The sequence below is a fragment of the Cotesia typhae genome, unplaced genomic scaffold, assembly GCF_013202065.1.
Source record: "Cotesia typhae breed Kobodo isofemale line unplaced genomic scaffold, CoteBio_Ctyphae contig_48, whole genome shotgun sequence".
NCBI lineage: Eukaryota > Metazoa > Arthropoda > Insecta > Hymenoptera > Braconidae > Cotesia > Cotesia typhae.
This window is the reverse complement of record NW_027423756.1, coordinates 10,777,348-10,803,055: the sequence shown is the minus strand read 5'-3', so window position 1 is coordinate 10,803,055 and position 25,708 is coordinate 10,777,348. Positions and strand designations below refer to the sequence as shown.

General features: G+C 28.9%; 1 protein-coding gene and 1 long non-coding RNA gene across 5 annotated transcripts in view; one reads left to right on the top strand and one right to left on the bottom strand.

The window, feature by feature from the left end:
- Positions 1-14,753, bottom strand: part of Knockout (Stork-head domain-containing protein knockout) — an 89,653-nt gene extending 74,900 nt beyond the window's left edge. For 2 of the 3 annotated variants that reach the window (XM_074246269.1, XM_074246271.1), the window contains exon 1: positions 8,102-8,941. The gene's annotated coding sequence lies outside the window, so the exon portion shown is untranslated. Of the gene's footprint in view, positions 1-8,101; positions 8,942-14,457; positions 14,542-14,629 lie in introns of those variants that run through there. The other variant, XM_074246270.1, reaches the window with a different exon arrangement.
- A 937-nt stretch (positions 14,754-15,690) lies between these two features.
- Positions 15,691-25,708, top strand: part of LOC141529640 (uncharacterized) — a 163,959-nt gene continuing 153,941 nt past the window's right edge. The window contains exons 1-3 of one of the 2 annotated variants that reach the window (XR_012479629.1): positions 15,691-15,845; positions 15,987-16,396; positions 16,458-17,038. This is a non-coding gene — a long non-coding RNA (uncharacterized LOC141529640). The remainder of the gene's footprint in view (positions 15,846-15,986; positions 16,397-16,457; positions 17,039-25,708) is intronic. The other variant, XR_012479628.1, reaches the window with a different exon arrangement.

Below are 25,708 nucleotides of genomic sequence, written 5' to 3'. Positions count from 1 at the left end.
AAGTGGATATATATATATATATATATATATATATATATATATATATATATATATATATATATACAATAAGAATTAAGCAGAGGAGGTAACGAGAGAGTTGAGAATTTAAAAGATGAATTATATTGACGGTAAATTGGTGGCTGATATAAGCATCGTAATCAAGGAAAGGATAGTATTAAGGATTAAGGAGTCGCGATGTATGAGATACGCCAATACGCCAGGTACAGTACGGTTTGTATGAGCACGGGTACCGAATGCACTCGAGTAAACCAAACGGGGTAATGGGCACACGATAGATACGGGTATACTTTAGCAGTAACAAGTAACTATCATACTGCATACAGCATACTGTTGAACGATGTCTTATACCTGTGGGAAAATATGCTATTGAAATTCCTGGGGAGGACGAAATAAAAGAGACACTCGAGTGTCGACGTCGACGCGGCATTCTGTATTGGCGAACCCCGTTAGCGGGCTTCAAGGATATCCTGTGTCGCGTGCAAACGATAAGTGTGAATTACATCAGCTTGTTACACTCTACCCGGATAAAAATAAACGCTTTTTTGGTAATATAATGTGTTATTGTATATGTATTGTGAGAAATTTTGATAGTGGAAGAAAATAACATGAGCATTAAAAAAAATTTCTTGACGCGAGAATGACAATCAAATCAGCAGACACTTCATTTTTTATCTTTTTTTAATAAATAAATTTATTATGATAAAAATAATTTTTCATAAATTTGTAAATTAAAATCATAATTATAAATTTATGGGAAATAAATATTCTTTCTCTTTTTATTTTGCATGTATGTAAATATGTATATATGATTTTATGTCTATAGTGGAGATTTATTCAGTATCTTTATTTATGCAAATTTTGAATAATGAGAAAAAAGTTACGGTAAAAGTTATAACTGTTAACACAATTAGCTAGGGCGGTATAAAAAGTACACGTGTTTTCAGTTTCTACAAGCGTTCCCACCGGAAATTGAGATAAAAAACAGTCTCTGGGTCATTGAGTTTACTTAATAAATACGAGCATGTTAGTGGCCAAGGGAAGATAAACTCCCAGGACTAATATACATGTGGGACTAGTTAAAGTATACATTACAGTGCTATGCGCGGTATCACTGAAAGTCATTTAGATAACGATTCTCTGGGTTATAAATTATCTGTGAGGTGTTTTACTATTTTAACAATTAAATTTAACAGTTATATTCCAATGATTGGGATTTTATTTATTATTATTTGAAGAAAATTTATGATCATCAGATAAAATCATGGAAATATTTGTAATAAACAATTTTTTGAGGAAAAAATAATTACTGCCATAAATTTCGTCATTAAAAATTGTGTAATACTAATTGAAATTTTATATAATTATAATTATACTTAAAAAAAAACTTGTTGAAAAATATTTTTGGACTTGATACTTAAAAATAAAAATATGGCTTAAGTATTCGAATAAATTAAAAAAAAATTTCAAAGAATTGTGAGATAAAAAATGTAAATCTAATATGTAAATGTAAAAAAAATTCTTTAAAGTCCTGCGGAGAGTACAAATGGTCTCTGGAGCATCTCTCGAGTGAGTGAGGCTCGGCGCCGCCATTGTGAATGAAAAATAATTGCGAGTTCTTAGCTCGTGGGACCCTACTCGTGTGTAATTTATATCATCCCATCATATCCCTCACTCTCACAGTTATTTATACACGTAAAAAACACCAAAAGACTAGATTGAAAGGGAAAGAAACCCAAGGATAGATAGAGATTGAGTAAAAAGGACAAAATGCTTTCTACCCGACTAGACTTGAGACTTTAGACGTAAACGACATAATCATTAACTTTAAAATAATCATTTTTCTATTATAAAATTTATTAAAAAGCAACAAATTGTTATTAATAACATGTTACGATAAATAATATTGAAAGTCAAATCGACAGATAATTATATGTTTGTTTTTAATTATTATTATAAACATTGTATGTTATATTTAATGCGTTTGTTGGTAAATGTGTTCACAACGCTGTTTACGTTCACTGGATGTAATGATATTAAATTAACGATAAATAGATAAATTAGTAGCTGATTGGATGGACGGGTTATATATAAAATAGTTTTTCTGATCCACACCGCACCATAACATAATACATGTAATGTAAAGTGTGCGTACGCGTGCATGCCCGTCTTTCACTCTCGCTTTTTAAAAGATAAATAACGTTGTCTATAATATACTTCATATTTATATTTATATTTATCTATAAGGTTAACATAAATGTATATTAGGAAAATAATGAAAGTTTTACCATTAAAAATTTACTCAGGGAAGTTTAAATTGAAACAATACAAAGTTAGAAAAATTATCATTTATAAATCATTAATAATTCTTTATCATTTTTATAATTATAACATCTCAACTGTTGTATTAAGATTTCACTCGATTTTATTTTTGTTGTTCTTAGCATTATGTTTGCAGATTTGCTGTTAGTGAATAGAACATCTGAATCAGATTTACCGCGCGATTAAAATAGAGAAATTTAAGTTTTGCCCAAAAAGAATTACATGTGCGTATGTTCATTTACTCATTTTTTTTTTTTTTTTTTTTTTTGTTATCAAGAGAATAATTAATATAATAAATGATGAATTAATACATAGATAGAACAAGAGTTGAATAAAATAAAAATAAGAGACCGGAAATATTTTCTTTTCTTAATCGAGCGGCGTAAAAAAAGTGAACGTTTCACTTTTTTTGCTGTTTTTATTTATATCTTTTATATTATTGCTCGCTAAAGTACACTACACACGTTGCATTAATTACAGGAGACAATAGGATAAGCTGACATGTGACAAGAATTATTTATGTCGTGATAAAAATTTTAAAATGTTTTGTATTATTTTTAGGTGAGATACGGGGTGAGAAAAAGGTTAATTATCTCTACTCGGAATAATCTTTTAACGTATGTTTGTATGATTGATATTAAATCTAGATCTAGATCAAGATCTAGTCTATTGTTGAGTTCGAGTCTTGTTGAAGTTGCTTAAACAAGGACAGCTATTGTTTATTGTTCTCTATGGTGCAATCTTGCTAGCTTATTATATGTTTGAAGGTAAATTGAATTAAGAGATTTAATTCTTATCAAATATCATTTTAAATTCATTTTAAGAGAGCTTAATAATTTTATAGGTAGAAAATTATCATGTTAATTCAAAATTAATTTAAAGGTGTAATGAAAATGATTTTGTAATTGAATGAATTATTTTCGGTAAAGGTTTCACGGTCTAAAAGATAAAACTTAAATATTTTAATGATTTTGAAATTTTTTTAGACTTTTTTGCAATTAGCTGATTTTAAAACCGATTTTTAATGATTAAATTTTTAATTTGAAATCAAAATAAATAATTATTGTAAAATAGTGTGCGATGAAATCAGCACGCAAGTCCATTTGTACATTGTAGCCAGTGTAAAGTAAGCTTCCGGCATTGCGGATTCGTGCATCAAGATTCATATAGGCGCGGAAAAAAGTAACACGTATAGTGTAGAACGTCGTGTACGGTATGGTATGGTAAGAATAAAATAATAGAACGAGATTAAAGAAATAAAATGAGACTAGGTTGTTCCACTTAAGATTTTAGCAAGATCCTACCTACAATATAATGCAACCATATGATCCTCGGTGTGTAATGCTACTGAACAGAAGCAACTATACATATGTAGCGAGTGCATGCATATAATAGTACTATATGTAAACTAAGTTAAGTGTAAGTGCAAGCCAGTTGGATCAACAAGCGACATTTAATGAAATACGTGATCCATCTCGGTGAAATTCAAATGTGTGAGCACAAGTCTGTCCAGTTCACATTTATTGCTATCGTTATATTTTCTCAGTGCGCGGAATATTTTTTTCTACCTTTTGTTTAATATATTTCAATTAAAATTTATACTTTCATCCATCAGCAGACCTTGAATAATATTTTACTAATCGCAATTCATTTTTTTACTCAAACGTAAATAGCAATATCTAAACAATTTCCTAGACGAATAAATTATAATTACACTTGTCGTGATTCTAGATTATTTTTTTTTCCTTTCATTTCTGCAACTTGTAGACTCACTACGCGTTTTATTCTCAATTGTACTCTGTACACACTAGAAATTCTTTAAGCCTGTACTAACTTCCGTTGCAATGTTACTCGTGTACTTTAATTATATATTTATACATCGCTATTGTGTTAGAAGTTAGTATTTATTTTCTAAATAAAATGTGAACAAGATCTAGGATGAGTGCAAGTCGTAAGATGCAATGACTTATGAAAAAATCATTAATCGATTCGACGGTGAATTGAAATGAAAAATAAGAATAAAATAAATATTAATAGTTGAAACTATTAAATAATTTTAATTAATTGTCTATTCGTTGTATGATACCCGTTTTCTCACATAATTATTGTGAGAATTATTTCAGTTTTGTTTAAAAAATCATGTGTTTAATTACGGGTTTCTATGAATTTTCTCATCTCGACAATGAAAGTTATTTTTTTTTATACTGTATATATAACGTTATATGACTTTAGGTCAGGTTAAAAATGTGAGCATTATATTATAATGAAAGTAAAATTATGGATAGCAATAACAGGGGTAACAGATATTCATCCTTTTTTATCTAATGCGACAATATTTTATATAATAACTTTAATTAATGCGGTACGCGTAATTATTCAAGTTAAATAATCTGAACACAGAAAACTAAAAAAAAAAAAAAAACTGCTAAAACCTTGTTGATTTATTCAAAATTTTTTTGGTAGTTGCTGATCATTAATTTTATTTTCAATGATGAGATAATTTATTCTTATGTAATATTAAAGTTCAAACTTTAGAGACTTTTTTTTTAAACTATAGTGAAAAATTTTGGAATGAAAATTAATTTTTAAAAGTATAAACATGTAATTTATAAATTATTCAAATGTCAAATATTAAATTAATAATTTAAAAAAATGTTTAATTACTTTTAATGGAAATAAAACAAAATTCACAATCCAAACTTGCAATTATACCAATTTTGGAGATTTTTATAACTCAAGTAATAAAAATGTTAAAACAAGTACATGACGCAATTAAAAAAATGATGGATTGCATAATTAATATAAATAAGAATGGCGAAGGTAATAATAATAATAATCGAAAAAGTTAAAAGTAGTGGGTGATGGTGACTAAGTGGTGAAGTAGTTACCAGTCGCAATAGAGGTATGGTTTCTTTTTATTTTATTTTATTCAGTTTTAACTTTAGCAGTTCAAGTCTGCCTTGACCATAAGAGGCCAATAATGTCTCTCATACCGGTCTTAATGTCCACCGGGATTGAAGTGTACTTGCAATCGCGACACGTTCCTCTTCCCGCATCTTATTTATTTTTTATAAATAAATAAATATATAAGTATGTATATATCTATCATGTCTGATGCTGATGTCGGATGTGTGATGTGTGATGTGTCGTGTGAGCCGTGTGTCTTGTCTCATTGCTGGCCGCTCGGTGTATATAGATGCTGGTTAAAGCGTAGGTGAAATTACCACCGCGTGTTCCTCTTCCCTATTAGCCTCGTTCGATTTCGAATTGTACAAGGAACTTTCTTTCTCCGTTACTCTCTTTGTTCTGGCTGTATATTCATCTTATTTATCCTCTTAATCTACGTACACTATTTTCACTCCTTTTTTAAACTTTGCCAGCTTACTGGGAATATCAACAGTTCTTTGGCTAAATACTTCTTTAAATTGTTTTAATATTTATGCCTTCAGATGTTTATCCTCATTCTCATTCTCATTACGCTCATATATTTATTTTCTTTATTAAATTTTTTTAAAGAAAATCTTCATTCTTCAAATTTTTATTTAATTGCTTTTTAATTATTTGTTTCTTTAATCGATGAATTAGTAAGGAATTGTAATTAAAATTTATAAGGGAAATTTTTTTATTTAAATTTTAAGTTCAAAAGTGAAAAATTTTTAATAAATAAATTATTTTATTTTATTTTTAATAAATAATTTTTAATAAAAAAAATTATTTAAAAAAAATGAACGGTTATGAACGATAAGACTGTTCTTTCATAACAATAACGGTAAAATTTTAATCACAAAACATATTAAAAATTCAAATAATTAATGGCTATTACCAAGTTTAAGTTTACACACAAATAAACTTATAATTTATACGTCAATCCGTTAATTTAAATACATAGACTTCTGATAAGATTCGATAAGATAATAAAGTTGCTCAACAAATAAAAAATCCTGACAAAATAACATAAAGAAAAAATAAGTCTAGCAATTAAGAGTGAGAGTACATATTAAAACCTCTAGACTACAATAATTTATTCCAATAAAAGAAAATCAAATCATATATGAAAAAAGTAACTGTCGAAAATTAAAGTAAGCATAAAATTATTACGTGTCATGACTCATGACGAAGGTATTTTCAAAAGCACAGAGTCCAAGAGAAAAAAAAAATGATGAGAGATTGGAGACAAAAATATATTTATAGAAGGACGACTACCTTGACTGTGACTTTAGTGCCCTCGCAGGAACGTTTACATCCTGGATTTACGCTCGAGTTCTCGCGTTTTTGCCCTCTCACACCGACAGCATGTGACTCTACCTCTATACCCATGGACTATGGAGTTCTCCATAATGTTCTCTGTCAAGAAACCTCTACTCGGCATCATCAAACGAAAATCCTCTGCTCGAGGATAATACGCGTCTACGTTCATTTTAATTTAAACTCGTCATTTTTCAACCCATCCGAAATTACCCTGCACTTCCAGCACTCACTCTGACTTATTACTCATTACATATTAATTTTAAAAACCATGAAAATAATGCTCGCTTCATAAATTAATCAAACAAAAAATTAGCTCATCAATTTTACGCATTTCGCTTGTAGAATTTTTTTTCCGCTGATTTAATTTTTTAATTAAATTAAGTTATTAAAGATTTAACAACAGCAATAATTATTATTAATAATGCTAATAACAATAATTATTAATGAATTGTTTAGAAACAATAAAATAAAATGAGGTGATGAAAGTTTAAAGATGAGATTTTGTCATAAAAGCTGAAGAAGCTGAGCATCAGCAACAGCAGCAGCGGCAAGCGAGAAAGTTTTCAATGACGATGCCAGTCACTTGGCCACGTTCACCTGACTGACTGATTTAACAAGTAAACACACCTGACAGGCTATTACACGATTAGCAATACCAAGAGTAAGTTAATTTAAATTATCTGACCTCACCAGTGTTACGATCTCGCTAGAACCAGACCTAGACGCTCCAATAGTTACTCCTTGCTAAATTAAACGTCTAATGCATTTTAAAACACCGTTGCCTTAACTTGTTACTGGAAAAATACTAGTGCAATGAAGCAATTTTTACTACCGATCGCGGAAACTTATAGGCTTTAAGAAATAATTATTTGATTATCAAAACGGTAATAAATTTTAGAATTCAATTTTTTCTACAAAATTTTAAAAATTCATGGAACGAATTTTTTAATTTAACTCCGAAATTTTTTGTAAGAAATTTAATTTTTAATAAAAACAGTTTTTAAAAATTTCAGATAGAACTTTTATTTAAAAGCGAAAAAGTGAAACATTGACGAATTCTAATTGCTTTATATTTTTTTCGCAATTTATTATAAAGAAAAATTGTGTAAAATTCTTACACCAGCGAACTTAACATTGTACGCAACTCCTTTATTTTATTTATATAAGTATTCAACTCGTCTCTAATTCTCGATATTATACAACATGTATTTAAAGTCCTTGTTAATTGATTCAGCAATTGAGTAACGCCACAAAAAATACTGCAGACTCAAGAGTAATTATTTAAATCTATAGACAAGGACTTCCGTTACGAGATCGATTTTATTGTTAACATTTGACCTTACGTTTATTTATCAAGGTCCCTGTTATAGGTAATTATCGTAATAAATTTTTTTAAAATTAATTGTTACTTTACGAAATAAAAGTATACAAATCTTCCAAGCGCCGGTTTCACTTAAAGAGAATGACTAATAAATAATTAACTAAATATAAATGAAGTATCTAGTAGACTTACCGAAAATGATAAAATAATAAATATCCAAGCTTTTTGCAGTGTTTAAGTTCTCACATAAATGTTTTTGTTACTTAGTTAAATAGCAATATAATAAAAAATAATAAAACAGCTGGATGGAGTTTATTTTTTTACATTTTTCGCCACCCGATGGAGCACAACACTCGCACTTTCAAATATTTATCGTCGGTTAAAAGACCAAAAAGTAATAATATTTAAATTATAGCTGTGTTGAGGATCAACAGTGATGTATGGAATGTATTGTAGTAATAATAATAATTACTAAAACGCCGGGAGTAACACACAGTACAAAACAGGCAAAAGCATAAAGTTAAAGAGCAAAAAAACTAGAGAACTGAACTAAAGTCGAGGGTTCGAACCTTGCTCTCCCGTTCACGAATTCTTCGGCTCCCGAGGTCCTTTTTTTTATTTTTTTCTTCTCCCACTTGAAAACAACCCACCAAACAAGTTCTTAAATTCACCGTGAATTCACCAAAAGTCGCTCAATAAAACTGTCAATTGTTTATTTTTATTGTTTAGCTTAGCTTGATCGTCATAGAAAAATATTTAAAACCTCGATTGGCTACATCCTATCTTCTGAATAAAATAAATTCACTTAAATTTTTTCAGTCAAAAATTCACTACTCAAATTCACTGTCCGCAATTTAAAAAATATAAAATAAATTTAACAGATAAAAAAAATCAACCGGTCTTCCAAACTTAAAAAATAATTTCATTAGTTTGAAGTTTAAATTTTGTCGGCATGATAAAAGCAATGAAATGACATGTGAACACTTGGGTAGACAGAAAAGTACTGAACCAGACTGTGGACCGAGGACCGTAACCGGCAGATCACCAGCACACTGAGTATGAGCAGTGTATAGTAACTAGTAACTGGCTCGTAGCTCGTATCGGAGGAGTTAGTACCCGTCGACGCCGCGATTCTTGGCTTTGGAAGACTCAAGCCCGTGGTGGCGGTAGTGTGTAAGGAGTTGGGTGCTGTAGTGGTGGAACGGTTAGGTATTGAGGCAGTGGTCGCACGATATATATCCCAACTATAAGATAATAGTAGTGGGATCCAGTCCGAGACTCAACTCATGGACCTGGACCGATGCGACTGGATGGGATCGGGATGCGTACCTGCTACACGCGTTTTATTAGTCTGGAGGATTTTAAACGCAGCTAGACTTTTATTAAGATCAAGAGGCCATACACTGCATATGAGTTCAACGGAGTGTTAAATCTAAAATTCGAGTATAAAATATTGTTGATATTTGATATTTAAAATATTTATGTCATTATTTGTTGGAAAATTTTTAAATCGATTATTACTTATTTAAAAAGTTATAAAAGTTTGAATAAATATTTAATGGAAGTTTTATAACTTTTTATGTCTCAACGTCATAAAAATAATTTTATTATAATAGACAACAAGAGCGACGCTTAGTTACTTTTAAATATATCTAAACTATGCAAGTAATAAAATAATGTTATCGAAAATATGAATAATCTATTGATAACTACAGGCTGTAATTAAAAGTGAGATTGCACGTTGATAGTCGTGTTTAAAATAGACAATAGAACACGATTAGAATATCAATGTTGAAGTCTTTAAAAAATTAAACTCATTTTACTAGAAGAAAAGTTGATACAAATTAAGTATTATTATTTAAGTCAATTTTTTGAATAATATGAAATTCCAGTTTTGACAAGTTTGTTCTAAAATAACTTCTCCCTTCAACCATCGTCTAATTAAGGATTTTAAAAAATTAATAAGTTATTAAAAGAATTGAATTTTAATTTTAGAATCTTTCAGCCTTGAACGTTTTCAATACAACTAAAATTCACGGCATAGATGAGAAGAATCTGTTAAAAGGGAGTTTACTACACACATGGTCCTTAAGAGTAATGTAAGGACAGCACAGAAAAAACTTAATAAATAAAAGACTACACATGGTCATATAATATACTGTAACAGTTATTAGCCATGTATTTTTTGTCGCTCTAGATTTTTATTGGAGATATTTTATCCTTGGATGATTTGTGACCGGCTAAATTTAAACCCCGGACCTCTGATCCTTGAGATGGGCGTTTAAATGTTTATTCTTTTATTTTACGTTTCAATTTGTAAATAAATTTAATTGAAATAAAGATAAAAAGATTAAAAACGAGTAGAAATATTTTTACGAAAATAATTTTATGGCGAAAGAGTGCAGCTGGAGAAACACAAAGTGGCTCGTGGCGCTATGGGCTATGTTATATGGCTGGTCTTTGTTTGAGAGTGTGTTGGGCTACATGTATGGAATAATATATATATACATATATATATATATATATATATATATATATATATATATATATATATATATATATATATATATATATATATATATATATATATATGTGAGAAGAAGGACGAGTGAATAGGAGGTAAGGGTCTTTTATTATTTTTGGTTACGGTTGAGACGCATCGGAGACGGTGGTGGGTGTGGAGGCGATCTGATCGGACTGAGAAAAAGAAGAAACAAAGTCGGGGTACACGTAGGACGTGGAAGAAAAGGAGAGTGGAAGAGGGTGAGAGTTTTGTTGGAAAGGGACAAGTTTATCCTTGATGATGGATAAAGGGAGTATAGACCGAGTTTGGCTGTGCTGCCGACAGCTGTTCCTCGAAACTCGAAAGAGTAACTTGTATATACACATATGTACACATATGATATATTTATGTGAGTGTTTGTGCCCGATTCACTAAACCGTAGTCGTGGCTCAAGTTCTATCCACCAAATCGCTTTTTTCGTTTGATTGTACTTATGTACTGTACGTACCAATGTATGGATCCGTGTGTAGACATGCGTGTAGGCAGAATATTTCCGTAGGGGTGGTTAAATTGATCGGGCGGGTGATGAACAAGACGGGGAATTCGATCTGCTGATTGGGGAAAAATGGGGGAATTTTTGCTCCCCAAGAGATTCGGGTTTGGAAATTTTTACTTGCGAATATTGTACAGGGTATAAATATTTAAACAGCAAACTATAATCTCAAGAAAATTTCTTTAAATTCTCTTTGACATGAATAGATAATGAGTATTGATAAGAAATCATGTGGAAAGTCTGATATACAAATTAAAATAAAATTGTAATTATGTAATTCGTAATTATAATGAGTATAAAGACATTATTAAAGTTTGATTTTTCGATTTAATCGATATTAAAGTTTTTAATGATGACATAAATCAAATCATTGGATAGATCAAAGAGTTATTTAAGTTAGTAAGTTTATGAATAAAAATTTCAGTCAAAAATTATTTAATAATATGTTATGTAATAAGAGTAAGATGTAGATGAAAATTTTGTAATAATTTTATAAAAGTCTGCTCAAAAAATAATTTTTCAAAAAAAAATTATAAAAATATTAAAATGCAAGTAACAATTCTGACAATAAAAAACAAAAATTATAGTGCGTACAGTAGTCAAATTTTCAATAAAAGAAATATGTTATTGGTAGAACAATCAAGATTTCGAAATTGACCCAAAAAAATTATAAAATTTCACGGAATTCATGCAACCGTACATTGAATGAATGAATGAATGTAAAAATAAACTTAAATTATAATATCAAGTGTAATCGCGATGGGAATCGGAGTAATCGAAAGTATTGCGCGGAGAAAATTTGGGTACGTTAATGAATCAAATAATAATAAAAATAAATTATAAAAAAGCATAAAAAAATTTGAAACGATAATGGACTGAAACAATTGAGGTAAATCACGGAAATAAAAAAAAAAAAACGACACGTATAAGAAACAATTTGTGTTTTTTGTCGGTTTAGTTTCTCATTTTTCTCTTCATCACAATCAGATGTTACATCACACGTGCATGAAGACATTGTAAAGACTAACGAGAATCGTTTTCACTGGGGAAATATTTAGTGCCTCGATACTCAGTCGCTATGACCATCTGGTTACACCATCTTGGGCTGGTATCGGAGCTGTCCTTGCGGGCCAGTATCCTCGTAAACTCCCAGAATCTTTTTAAGTATACATAATATACACATACGCATATAATATATATGTAGGCACAAGAAGAGGCAATACTTTGTTCACAAGTTACACCATCGCCATTGGTCACGGCGAACAGAGTCCTGAGACACGACGTTAAATTTTCGATTTACGTGCCACCTTTTTCATTTTGTTTTTACCACACATCCAACTTCTCAGACAATGCAATAAAAAAGCCTTTGAGTGGTGCGTTTTTACCGAACGCAATAAGTTTCGCGAGACGTTCTGTGATGAAATGAAAAATTAAATATAGAATTAAGGATGATTTATTTGATAATACACCTTTAAAAGTGAAATTTGAGTATGGAAAGTTTATAACTCGTAATAAAATCATAACGAGCTCCTCTTAAAGGATACATATAATATAATATAGGTATTCAAAGATATCATATGGATTCATTAAAGTCACCGATGGAAATCATCGCGTCATGTATCTTAAATCTACAAGATATAATATATCTCTATCTCTCTCTCTTGTAAAACACTATAAGCTTTGTACTTAAATTATTTCTTTATTTACATTGCTCTCGATCAAATTTATTTAGCATCCTCAAGTGTCTTTGGCAATAGCCATTCTTTCATTTATTGCTGTGTTGACAGATCACGCAATAACTCAATCAAAGTTCATTTTTAATATTCATTCCAAACCCATTTACATTACGTTAACTCACTTTGTTTAAACAATTTCTATTGGAGGCTTTTAATATATTATAAATTGTAAATAATATACGAAAAGTAAAAATACTTCGCGACTCACAATAAATATATTTTCGTGATGATTTTCTATATGCAACAAGGATATTTATATAATTTATGTCTAATTATATTATATATATTATATATGAGCGCGCAAAATCAATAATAATCAAATAAATATTTATTGCATAATTAAATGAGAAAATTTATATCGACAGAAATTGATACATAAATATTAAAAATGTTGCGTTAAAAAGGATTGAATTGGATATTGAAAGTAGTGCGATCGTTAATCAGATTTTCTCGCGATCAAAACAAATCTGCGATTTCCATAAATTGGCGGCAGCGAAAGGGGAACGAAGAAGAAGAAGAAGAAGAAATACTATACTAGATGGAAGGAAATGTATCAAACGCATAAAGCCGGCACTTGTGCTATGCATAGGTTTTGCGGACGTGAGCCCATTCATTTACTCTCTTATTCACTTGGAACTCGCAACTGCTGCTACACTATATACTACTGATACTTAGACTAAACTATTTCTATTGATATTACTACGATTACACCAACTATAAACTATCGCAGACGTTGGACGTATAATATAATACGGCATCCATTCGTATCAAAGATATGTTGAACTCCCTGCATATATGCTCTACGTATATGTACGGATATAATACGACGAAGACTTTGCTACATATAGCTGAGTTCAGTTACACGCAATTTCCCCGTTTTTACCATATCTGTTTCACCCGCGCCAGATTCGCTGGCTTTGACTTTTATCCAGAGTGATCCGAGTCTTATTCATCTTCCTCTTGGCTTCTATATTATTTGTGTGAGTGTGCAGTGTAGGTTGACCGGTTGTCTCTTAACGAGGTTGCGCTCTGCGGCTGCTTTATTATTCACCTGATTCTGTTGAAACGGTGAGAGACTACCGGTGTGAATTAGCATAAGTACCGTGCCATCAGGTTAACATTACATGCACGTAAATACCGACACTTTGACTACTAAACGTTTTATAATGCATAGACGACTTATAATTTGTATGCAAGAATTTATTTTTTGCATTTTGCGGGGTGTTATTGAGATATTTCAATTTCTTGCACGAGAAATAGTAAATTTTCATTCAATTTAGATGATATTTTTCATTTGAAAAGTTAAAGAGAGGTTTGGTGGTTGAGAATTGTATATTAATCATCAGAAAAATTTTATTCAACGAATAAATGAATATTAAAAAAATAATCTTCAATTTTGCACAAACAGATTTTTAAAGTTTCTACAAATTGAATTTAAAAAAAATTCTAAATATTTATTTATTCGTTGAAAAAAATTGTTGCTAACTTCAGTCATCATTATTTTTCGATATTTAATTACTTTCAAAAAATTTGACAATTGTATAAATTTTGTAAAATATTGTAAAAAAAAAAAAATAGAATAACTATGTTGAATCAACAAATATGACATATTGATACCTATCACCCGTCTTTTGTTTTCCTTTCACCTTATTTTACGCCAAAACTAACTCAATTATTTAATTTTCACTTATTTTATCATCAATCATTTTGTAATTCTTAAAAAAAAAAGTAATTTTTTAGAATCAATATTACTCACTTCGAACAGCAACCAAGCATCACCATCGCTCACGATATTGACTCTGTGAAAGGTACTAAGACCAATGCTCCATCAGTTTCATCACTGGAAAAATAAAAAATTAATAAATAAATAAAACAAAATTATAGAAGCTTCTAAAAAAAAAATTTATAATTTGTTAGGATTTTTTTACCTCAAGTTTTGAAAATAAATTTTCTGGAGTAGTTGGACCTGACAATAAATGTCACAGGCCATGTCAACGAAGAGTATCTTATAATTCAGGAGTTGAATATTTATCATCACTAAAATGGCAGATGCTGGATAGTTTTTATTTTTATTTAAAATTAATAAAATATTATTTTCAAAAATAAATATGACGATTTCAAATATCTGAAAATCTAATTTGTTGAGCATCACACATTGACGTTTTTAACAATTAAATAAATTTCTCGGGTTTGTCAATTAATTATAATTATTAAAACAATTATTATTTTTAGTTAATGAAAAAAAATAAAAATCAAGTTAGCCGACGTTTTTAATTTTTTGATTGTTTTTAATTTATTAAATAAGAACTAAAAAATATTTTTAAAAAAATTGCACATATTTTTTCAAATTTTTCACAAATGAGAATTTTTTTTTTTAATTTTTTGTAATAATTTTTTAAATAAAAAATTAAAAAAAAAATTCTCAAAATTTTTAGATGTCGATTAACTTAATTTTGATAAAAAAAATTAAAACGTAAGTCAATAAAAGATGGCCGTGACAGCCCCACTCGTATAAGCAAAAATACCGGGAACACGCACAGACACAATCACTACGAACACATCTCACTTCACTATAGTACACTTCACTTTTTTTACGTTACATTTAAAATAATTTTTAAAAAATTTACATAATTAACTGTCTTATTTTTTTTTTATTTACTCTAAAAATCGCGAGCAAAACGAATAATCAAAATGTCGCGAGCCGACTTTACTTTGCTTCCCGCCCGAAATATCGTCGAGCCGTTCAGTTGTCTCAGGATTTTCATTTTTTAGTACCCGAAAAGTCACTAGAGTGCATTGTGGTTGCTTTTTTAAATATTTTTTTTTCATTGGTCAATTTTTGTAACGGTTTTTGTAACAAGCAATTTGATTGGCTCATTTCAAACAGTTTCGACCAATCAGGAGCCTCGTTACAAAGCCTTTGGAAAAAAGCTCGTCTATTGTTTCTATTCATGATTTCGCACTTCGCACTTCGCGGTTTACTCTTTCTCGCGCATTGACATCACTGCTGTAAATTTAGCCGGTTATTTATTATTCAATGACTTAAATAATAATTAATAATATTTAATTATTAAATCAATATTAAAAATAAATATTTTTATTAAATAAAAAGAATGATACCGATGAATAAATGCTGATACACAGGTGAGGAGAATGACATTAAATTTAGCTGTTTATTGTTTTTTAATTTCTAAATATCAATTTTTTTTTCTGATTTTTTTGCCTTAATTTATTTATTAATAAAATTTCTAAAAATTATTAAATATTTGTTAAATTAATTTTCAGGCGAGGAGAATGTAAGAAATCAGCGTGAGTGATTGTCGTTTTTTGGTATGCGAGTTCGATGTAATGTCAAATAAACAAATAAATATATAAACTGTCGCGTTAGAAAGTATTTTATCGATAAAGACAATAGTGATACAGACACGGTTTTAATTAAATATGTCAGTGAAAAAGTCAAGTGACAGCCGTTTGATTTTTTTATCAAGCTATTGAATGAATAGAATAGAAGTCAAGAGCCCGATCGATGTGTCGGTAGCTGAAGAAATAGCAGGCTAACGTTTCTGGAATTTCGTTGTCTCTGGAGGTTTCATATTACATTCATACCATACTCAAGACTAAATAGATATACATCTATCGATATCCCTATTCGATACATACGTTGAAATTTTTTATGAACTGACTTTTAGAAGGATGTAAGTTAAACAATATTATCATTTATATTTTTTAATCTAATAAATTTATTTAAATTTACAGGTGCTTGAATGACATATCGGGTTCTCGAATTTTCGGACATTTGTTTTCAAATTGTGCTAACTGTGATCGTGGTAGTGTTTTTAACTAGAAATGTGGAGTAAGTGTTTATTTAGATATTTATTTTCAGTATAAGTGATGAATTATTAAATAGAAAGTGATCAGAAAATAGCAGACAGGCAATTTTTTTTTTTTTTTTTTTTAAATGAAAAATTTAAATAGATGAAAATATTGGTAGTTTTGTAAAAAGTAAAAGCCGCTATCTTGACCCTGTTCAAATTTAACTAAATTTTTACACACGAGCGATTTTTATGGTAATTTATTAAATTCTCATTTTGAAAAAATATACACAAAAAAATTTGAATGAAAAACTTTGTATTTCGATGAATTATTTAAATTTTTAATTAGTAAGCATCTAAAAATTGAATCGTTTTTTTTTTTTTTTATAAAATACGAGTCATTGCATGTCTGCTTTTTTTTTTAATAATTAAAAGTAGTTTTGTGAATAAGTTGGTGACTTAAGTCCGTGATTTAAGTTTAGTGATAGTGAAAAAAAAAAAAAACTCATCAAGATCGTCGAGTAGGTGAGTTAATTTTTAATACAATATTCGAATCTCAAAATAACCTCAAATTGACGACAGTGAAAGTAGTAGTCGACGATTTTTTAATTTTTATATACCAAGTTCACACAAATATAAACTTAATGTCAATTGAAAAATTGCATACAGAGAAACTTCTGAAATTTTCATATCATGTGTATTTTCAATTACTTTTTACTTGCATATAACGTTTTTAACAACAGTTTAAACAGTTGGTGGTTGACTATTAATTAAATTGTCATTAAAATGAATTTTATAATAACTTTCAATAAATTTTTTTAAGTAATTAATGATATTTATCAAATCTTACTAAAATTTATTGACAGTTCAAATTTGAAAAAAAATTTTAATTTATTCCATTAGAAAAATAAATATTCTTCATTTATGATTTCTTTGCTCATAAATATAAACTATAATGCTGATGATAACTCACCTATAAAAATTACGCTATAAAAAATTAACCACCGTAATGATGGTCATTGCAAAACGTAAACGGAAAAAAAAAAAAAAAAAAAAAAAAAAAAACATTTGTTGAAATTTATAGGATACTTTAATCCTCATACCTTCGTTTGCATTTTATTTAATAAAATAATTGAATACTTTTAATGGATCTATAAAATCCCTACAAGGAAAATTTATTATTTTCTCGAGCATCAATTAGCCATCTCGGAGTTTAATATTTTAATTGGTCATCTATTAAAAAATAGCAAAGTAATTATGTACCAATAAAAATTGAAACAAAAATTTTCCCTTCGTGAGAATAATATATGTTATTTATTATCAACACTTGAAATTCTTCTCAACTGTACAATAGATAAAATCATTTTTAGTTTTAAATTTCTACAAGTCATCATTGATGATTTTTTTCTATAATAAAAAAATTGAATAATAAATATCTAAAAATATAAAAAAATATTTACTTACAATTTATTGATTATGATCAGTATTCCTTATCTTAGTTGAATATGAAAATCATAATTCAGTGTGAAAACGACGGATCAATATGTCCATTAAATATTTTATTAAAATAACGTACTTGTAATCGTATCGTATCGTATCGTATCATATCGTGTGCGGGCGTGAAAACAGTAGCCTCAGGATATTCGTGTTAGTATACTTGTAATATAGATGAATATGAATCGGGTGTACACTAACTTCCATCCTCCATACACTCCATACAAATATAAATATACATATAACATAAATAAAGTGTGTATGAGTTATAAAGGTATAAAGATTATTGCTTACCCGAGAGACGTGCGTGAAATTAGCATACGACACGAAGAAAGTGCCGTGAAAATAAGTTTCCATAGCTCTATCTTGAGCCCAACAGCATTTATCCGCGCCCATTTTAATAGATTGATAAGATATTTATTAAATTACACATCTGCGTATGATATATAAATTTATATCTATGCGTGCTTGTATATATTTATTACAATATTTATAAAAACATTTTTACTTTGTTTGCGAGCATTTCGCTGTTACGCTAAGCTCAACACAGTGAAATTCTCAGGTCCCAATTCCAGTCCGAATTCATGCCCAGCTGTTTTAGTCCCACACTCTTATCTGTTTATATCATATCAGTTTATATTCAACTTTTTAGACTCAGGTATTTTAATTTTATAAATAATTTACATCCACAGCTCTGTGAATAGTCCGCTGAATTATTTATTACGTATTGCATTGATGAATCTTGAATGTTTTTTAATTCAACACTCAACATAATTCATGATTAGATAATTTATTATTTTTCAATTACCAAATTTAATACATTTCTGATTGACGGGCGTATTCCTCGACTATTTTATAAGTTTTAATTATTAAAATACATGTAAATAGTTAAATACTTATTTTGTATGATAAATAATCAGTTAAATGACTGAATTTTTCGCAGTCGATCGAAACAAAATCGAATTGATTTATAAAGTGTCAAAAAACGTGTAAGTATGTCGTTGTTTTCCCATTGATTGAACGTTGAACCTAGATATTTGTTAATGTTATATATGTCAGGCACGTGCGAGTGCAAAAGTCTTTTCTCGTGTTTAAAATGAATCAATGAGTTGACTTGAGCTAGTGTAGTATTATGTTATTATATTTAGAGTGTAATGTTCTGAGTTGCCAAGTGCCAGGTATGTGTGTTGCTTGTCTCTCGTGTCTTTTACGTGTCGTATAACTTCACCCAGTCAACCAGGTTCTCATGAGCGTCTGCAATATTTAGTTATTCTTGATACAAACTTTGGTATGCAAGGTGACAATTTCTCTGTTCTGTATTACTATACATTTAATATAGGTATCTAGATACCTTTGGACCCGACTTGTTTAATTCTGATTTAAATTGTATATTTATGACGAAACTTTGTCACGATGATTCGCTTTCTTCTTGAAATGCAATGTATTAATGTCAAAAGTTTAACAACAATTAGATTTTTTTTAATATTTAACATGGATTTAATTTTAACGATAACAATTCAACATAAAACTTCTGCGATAATTGATTTTAATAGACAGGATTGTAAATTTCTAATCACCGTCATTAGTTAGATTCAATTAATAATTGATTAAAAAAAGAAAATAAAACAATTCTATTGAATAAATTAATCAATAAAATAAAATCGATCTCAACTAAATATCTCATAAATTGAATTAAATAAAAGTAGAACGAAATGATAATATTTATATGTAAATATATGGATTTATAAAGTAATAGTTAATAGTAGACCTAATCGTTAATCTAATTAACAATTTTAATAATTCGTCCGATAAACTGCTTTACGGTTGATCAACTCGATGTGACTCTATATCAAGTTGTTGGTTAGCACTGCAGGTAGATGTTGAATGCATACATACCAATATATATGTTTGTATAAATATATTAACAGACCCTGGGCATCCAATAACGAAACTTTGATTAGCTCTCGTGATATATATTTAATACAGTATTTATGTACTCTTACACGAGTTAGATATCACGTCGTTAATTTATAATACTGAGTTGAGTATGAGAGCAAGAGCTGAGAGCTAAAAGTTAAGAGAGCTCAGTTGCGTTCACGGTTTGTGACTGTAGATCGCCTAAGGAGTAAATTCGTGCCATTTCCTGCTTCAATGATCCAAGGACCTCCCGAAACGTTTTTTATTTTTATTTTTATTTTATTTATACTTTTTTATTATTGTTAGTGGTGTATCAAAGCGGAAGCTAAAGGACCGGCGATTACACGTGGCTTTCACCTCGCCGGGTTCTTATTTTTTTTATTTATTTTTTCACGTGCAATATTGTTTATCGATATTTTTTTTCAGTGACAGGTTCATGAGTGGTTTACTGTTGATTATCTCGTTCACATCAGCAAATTGAGTTGTAAATATTATTTTTAGTGAATGTCTTAATTTGTTGAGAGAAATTATTAATGAATAATGAGTAATTTATGAAATAAGACTGAGTATCAGGCAATACACTGTACCGTAATATAACATCTCAAATGTTTAGCTGGCTTGATCTAAATAGACTCTGCTCGATTGATCCATTGACTCGGTTAATAAATCTAGTTCACTTGGATATACGTACTCAGATACTCAGTGAAAGTATATTTATACTGCTCAGCATTTTATTTATTTATTTTTTTTTTTTTCAATCTGTTTGTCGTGTTTGTGATCTCTAGCCATTTTTTTCCATCTAACGTTATCATTTTTATTCTCGATGATCTATTCAGTAATTACACTCTCGTCAGTATGACTGTTAAATTTTTATTATTTTTTTCTGAAATAGAGTTAATAAAAAAATTACAAACAATATTTTTTTTTTTATCATTTTCAATGAGTAGTTTAATTAAAAATTGCTAAAAAAATGTTTGTACTTTTTTCAAGTCCAATTATTTAAATTTGAAAATTTTTAAGATCTGTTATGTCGGACTCAACGTCCGACATTTTTATTTTATAACAAATAGAATTTAATTATTCATAAATAATTTTATGTTCTTACAACTAATTACATACATTTATTTTATTTTTAAAATTTTGTTATCTTCAAATTTATCAATAGCATTTTCAAAAGAAACTTATTTGAAAAATTTAGTTTAGTTGGGCCTGACCATACTAAGGGATTTGAGCTTGAACAAATACCCTAATGGAATTTTAAACTTTGTCGAGATCCGAAATAGAAGTTTTCGATAACAAAATAAATGTATATATAAACAATAGTTTAAATAAAATAAAAGTAAATAATGATAAAAGAAAAAATAAAAAGGAATGTTATGATAATTCTAGTATCAACAGAAGAAAAAAAAATATATATATATGTTGATAATTTAAGGAACAAAATTTAATAACTATAATTTAAGTTTAAACAAAAAAAAATAATAAATAAATGTTTTCTTTTATTTTCGAATAAAATAACGACTTAAATAAAAAGAAAAATTTAGATCTAAAAAACTAATGACAATTTGTAATCTATGCACAAATTAATTTTTATCTAACTAATTTAATATAAAAATTTGGTCACAGTAAATAATTTAATGTAAAATAGTACACATGTATGCCTTTGTCTATGCATAAATGCGCTTACGTATACACAAACACATAGATGTATAATAGAGCATAAGAGTAAAGGAGAAGCGATATTGTACTCTGACCCAAGTAGAGGGGACTCATGCAACATTATGGAAAAATCTAAGAGAGAGGGCAAGGGCTCAAGGAAATAGAAAAATAATTGGACATTATTTCTCCCATTTAGTAAAAATAAGTAACGCCCTAAAATTCGACACCTTTACGATTTTTCAACAAAAATATCTCTCGTTGTCCTGACGTCCTAGTGTTAACATCGAAAAAGTTTTTATAAGTTTCAATGAAACCACGCGTCAGATTAAAAAAAAAAAAACAATTGTTAGTAAAGTAAATTTCAATTATGTAAAGAAACGGCAAGTTTCTTTACATAAGTGTTCATTTAAGTAAGTTCTTAATTGAGATTTTTATGTTTGTTTTAATAATTCAAATCTTTGTATGATAATTTTATAATATATTTATTAAATTCAATTCATTTTCTTATATTATAAACATCAACCCCTGCCCATAAAGCTTCAGATCCTTATCTATTAGCCTAACGGCTAGGATAAAAATAATTAAATTTTAGTTGCGTTTTCGACGTAACAGATCAAATATTTCTAAAGTGACCTTTCATCTTTAATTCGATTACATGATCAGCTTTCTATGACAATTTCTTATAACGGATTAGTGAATCAAAATAAAAAAAAAAAAAAAATGTATTCTTTGACCCGAGCAATTTAAAACTTACAAATCGATGGTCATAAATAATCTGATATATTTCTTTAATGAAGTATGCTCTTTAAAAGTTATTGATCAATAAAATAAATTGAAGAAGTTTTTATAATTTTTAACATTACAATAAATTTCAGCGTCTTTTTCATTATAAAATAAAATGAAAAAAAAAAAAAAAAAAAAAAAAAAAAAACTTTAAGGAATCATGATGAGTATGTAATATTTATATCAGAATATATATGACATAACGACAACGGTTTTGGTATATTAGTGTTTACAAATTATAACGGTATACGGTGAATTAAATATAATAAAGACATGTAATTGGAGTAAGAACAATCGAGGATATTTTTATAAAAGTAAAGGGAACAGTCGTGTTTATAATAAAAATATATACACAAGTAAAGTAATGTAAAGGCGAATGAACATACGTGGATGTGTGGCATGTAAGTCAACAACCGACGAGACGTAATTTTTATTTTAATTCATCATTAGCGTCGATTAGCACAAGCAGCGGACTAGTATATAAGTTAAGTGTCGACTTTGATGTTACAGCTACTCTAAGCTCCAAGTCATTGGTACGAAGCTGTATTGCGAAATAACCGCGGCTGATACTAAGTCTAGTGTAGCCTGTCGAGTGCGAGTGAGTACAGGAAAATGCAGACGACCACTTCAGACCACCAGGTTCCGAGACGGGCTAATTGCCTTGTCGGCGTCTCTCTAATGTCACCGTGTCTTTTAGAATTATATCTCTTTACTTAAACTCCTACAAGTCTGCTATTCGCTCTATAAACTGATAACAAACCTCAGGATTCTATTCAGATGCTACAAATTTTTACTCTCAGCTTTGACAACATTAAAAAAAAAAATTGAAATATCACTCATGTCTTAATAGTTGAAACAGTTGTTGATTAATCTCATAATTTCGATGTCTATGAATAATTCTATGAAAGTTTAATTTATATATAAGTTAAACAGATACAAAGACTGACGACCAACGACGTATTATCTGTTATCTCAAAATCAGTTTTTATTTCCCAATAATTTCTCTTCTTGCTGCGTAGGCCGATTTTTTATTTTCTTTTATTCTTATTCCTCATCTGCCAAGGTTTCTCCATTTCCGGTTACAAGAATAACATGCACGATACTTAACGATACTTATTCGTCAGTCCGTCTCTGTGATCCGTGATACGTTAAGTAAAGACTATAATATTATAATATTACGTGAAAGTGACAGTTTCTTTATTAAAACAAAAACAAAATGTAAATAAGTATTAACTAAAAACCAACAGAACAGCATACTTATTACCCTCAAGTACCTACACTAATTTCGCGTGAGCTTATTTATTTAAAGTTGATCATCAGTGCCGCGTCAATAACCAGTAACACATCAGACATCACTAAATAATTCAAAATAATATAATATAAAAACTATATTAACGACCGCGTATCACGCGATTCTTAACTTTTTATTTTCGGTCTGTGCTTATTAACATTTTATTTAAAACCCCCATTTTCTCGATTGCTTTCTTTCAAATTTAATTACGCCAATTACAGTCAATTTCGCCGAACAATATAACATCATACGTATTTATTATTCAAATTTATTTAAAATAAATCATTTCGCAATAAAACGGGGGAACTGACAGCTATTTTTTATCCTTATATAATTCAGCGAAATTAAATTGTCATTAACAATCAATCAATTTATAAAATCAATACATCAGTATTAATTTAGTTCATTCCAAGGCAGTCTACTAATTATCAATTAATTTTTTTGGCTCTGACCTCCATTTCGTTAAATCGACAAAAAAATTATTTTTATTTATTGCTAAACTTTTTACGATAAAAATTTGTCATCACCTTTAAAGCATTTTTTTTCTTCCATTACGTAAATTAATACCATTGAGTAATCAGCTGTAAAAGCGCAAGGTCAAGTTTAACAATAATAAAAATTTTAGCAGCAACATGTCTTGGTCTGTGTCTGTCAATGTTCCGAGTGACGTAAGCAGTAATGCTCCAGGGAACATAAAGTTTAAGTCCTAAAGCAGCTTGCCTACTTTTATGATCTATTTAATAAACATTTATTTTTTATAACTCATTTTCTAACTCATTCATTATGGTTATGACTAACAATTAATGTAATTTATTCAAATAGCAATTAGTATAAAAAAATAGCAAGTGAATGAACTGAATGAGCGTTCTTATTTATCTCATATTTGGATTTTTAAGCGCGAAGTGTGGCATTAAACTCTCCTAGCTACATAACAAGGCTAATGTTCTTTTAGTTCTGCTTAAATTGCTACTGCGCTAGTATTAATATGATAGTAAAATAAGTTTAACAATCCGGATGTTGAAGAGTTTTCAGTAGAATTATCTAGTCAAAATAATTTTAGACTTTATTATTTCCTCGTGTGATTATTATTTTATAATTTTAATTAGCAAAACATATATTGACTCAATAAATTAAAAATAATAAATGATTTAATTATTTTACTTTTATTGTTTTAATAGTTAGACTGATCACAAGCATTAAAAAATATAATTATTAATAATCGTGTTAGCTTATAACAGTCTTCATCACGATGTATTCTCCTGTCTCCTGTCAATAACTAATCGCGATGGTGCCCAGCTCACGATGGATATCAATTCTGCTTTCTCGCAGTTCTTAGTTTCTTAGATTAGATATAGACTAATATAAGCAGCGTTAGATCGAGGATAGTACGCGAAATTTCTCAGCCAAAAAAAAAATTGTAAATGAGTAAACTGTTAACTTTCATTTTAGGAAATAAATTTATTAAAAATAACGACAGTTAGTAACAACAAACGGGTAATAAAATAACAATAAAGTATGTGGAATGTTGTAAACACTTTCTAAAACACATAACGTTATATTAGGAATTATGTATATTGTACATATAATACTTTTATTTGTAATAAAGTAAATGTATCATATATATTATTGTAGGTGAAAGAGATACAAGCATGTTTGATAACAAAATTAATCGATTGTATTCACGCATATACATGCTCCTATATTTATTTATACAAGTTTGTGCCTTGGCCGGGGAAATCAAAGGTTATCAGATCGCTCGGACACACTGGGATCGTGTCAAGACATCTTACGAGTATAGATCTGATCCTGTACCCTCTATCGTATTACTGAGGTGTTAAAGTTATCTACATATTTATTTATTTATTTACACAGTATTGAATGTAAACTTATAAAAATATCCGAACAGTATTTTCTAAATAGGACGAATAAAAAGCACCCGTTAGGTGAAGGCTGTCGCGTAAATTTGCCGGGACAATTCGCGCGGATCCTCAGTAAGATAAGCCATCGGATAGAAAATATAATCGACGGTTCATTGGTTTTGCCGATCTAAG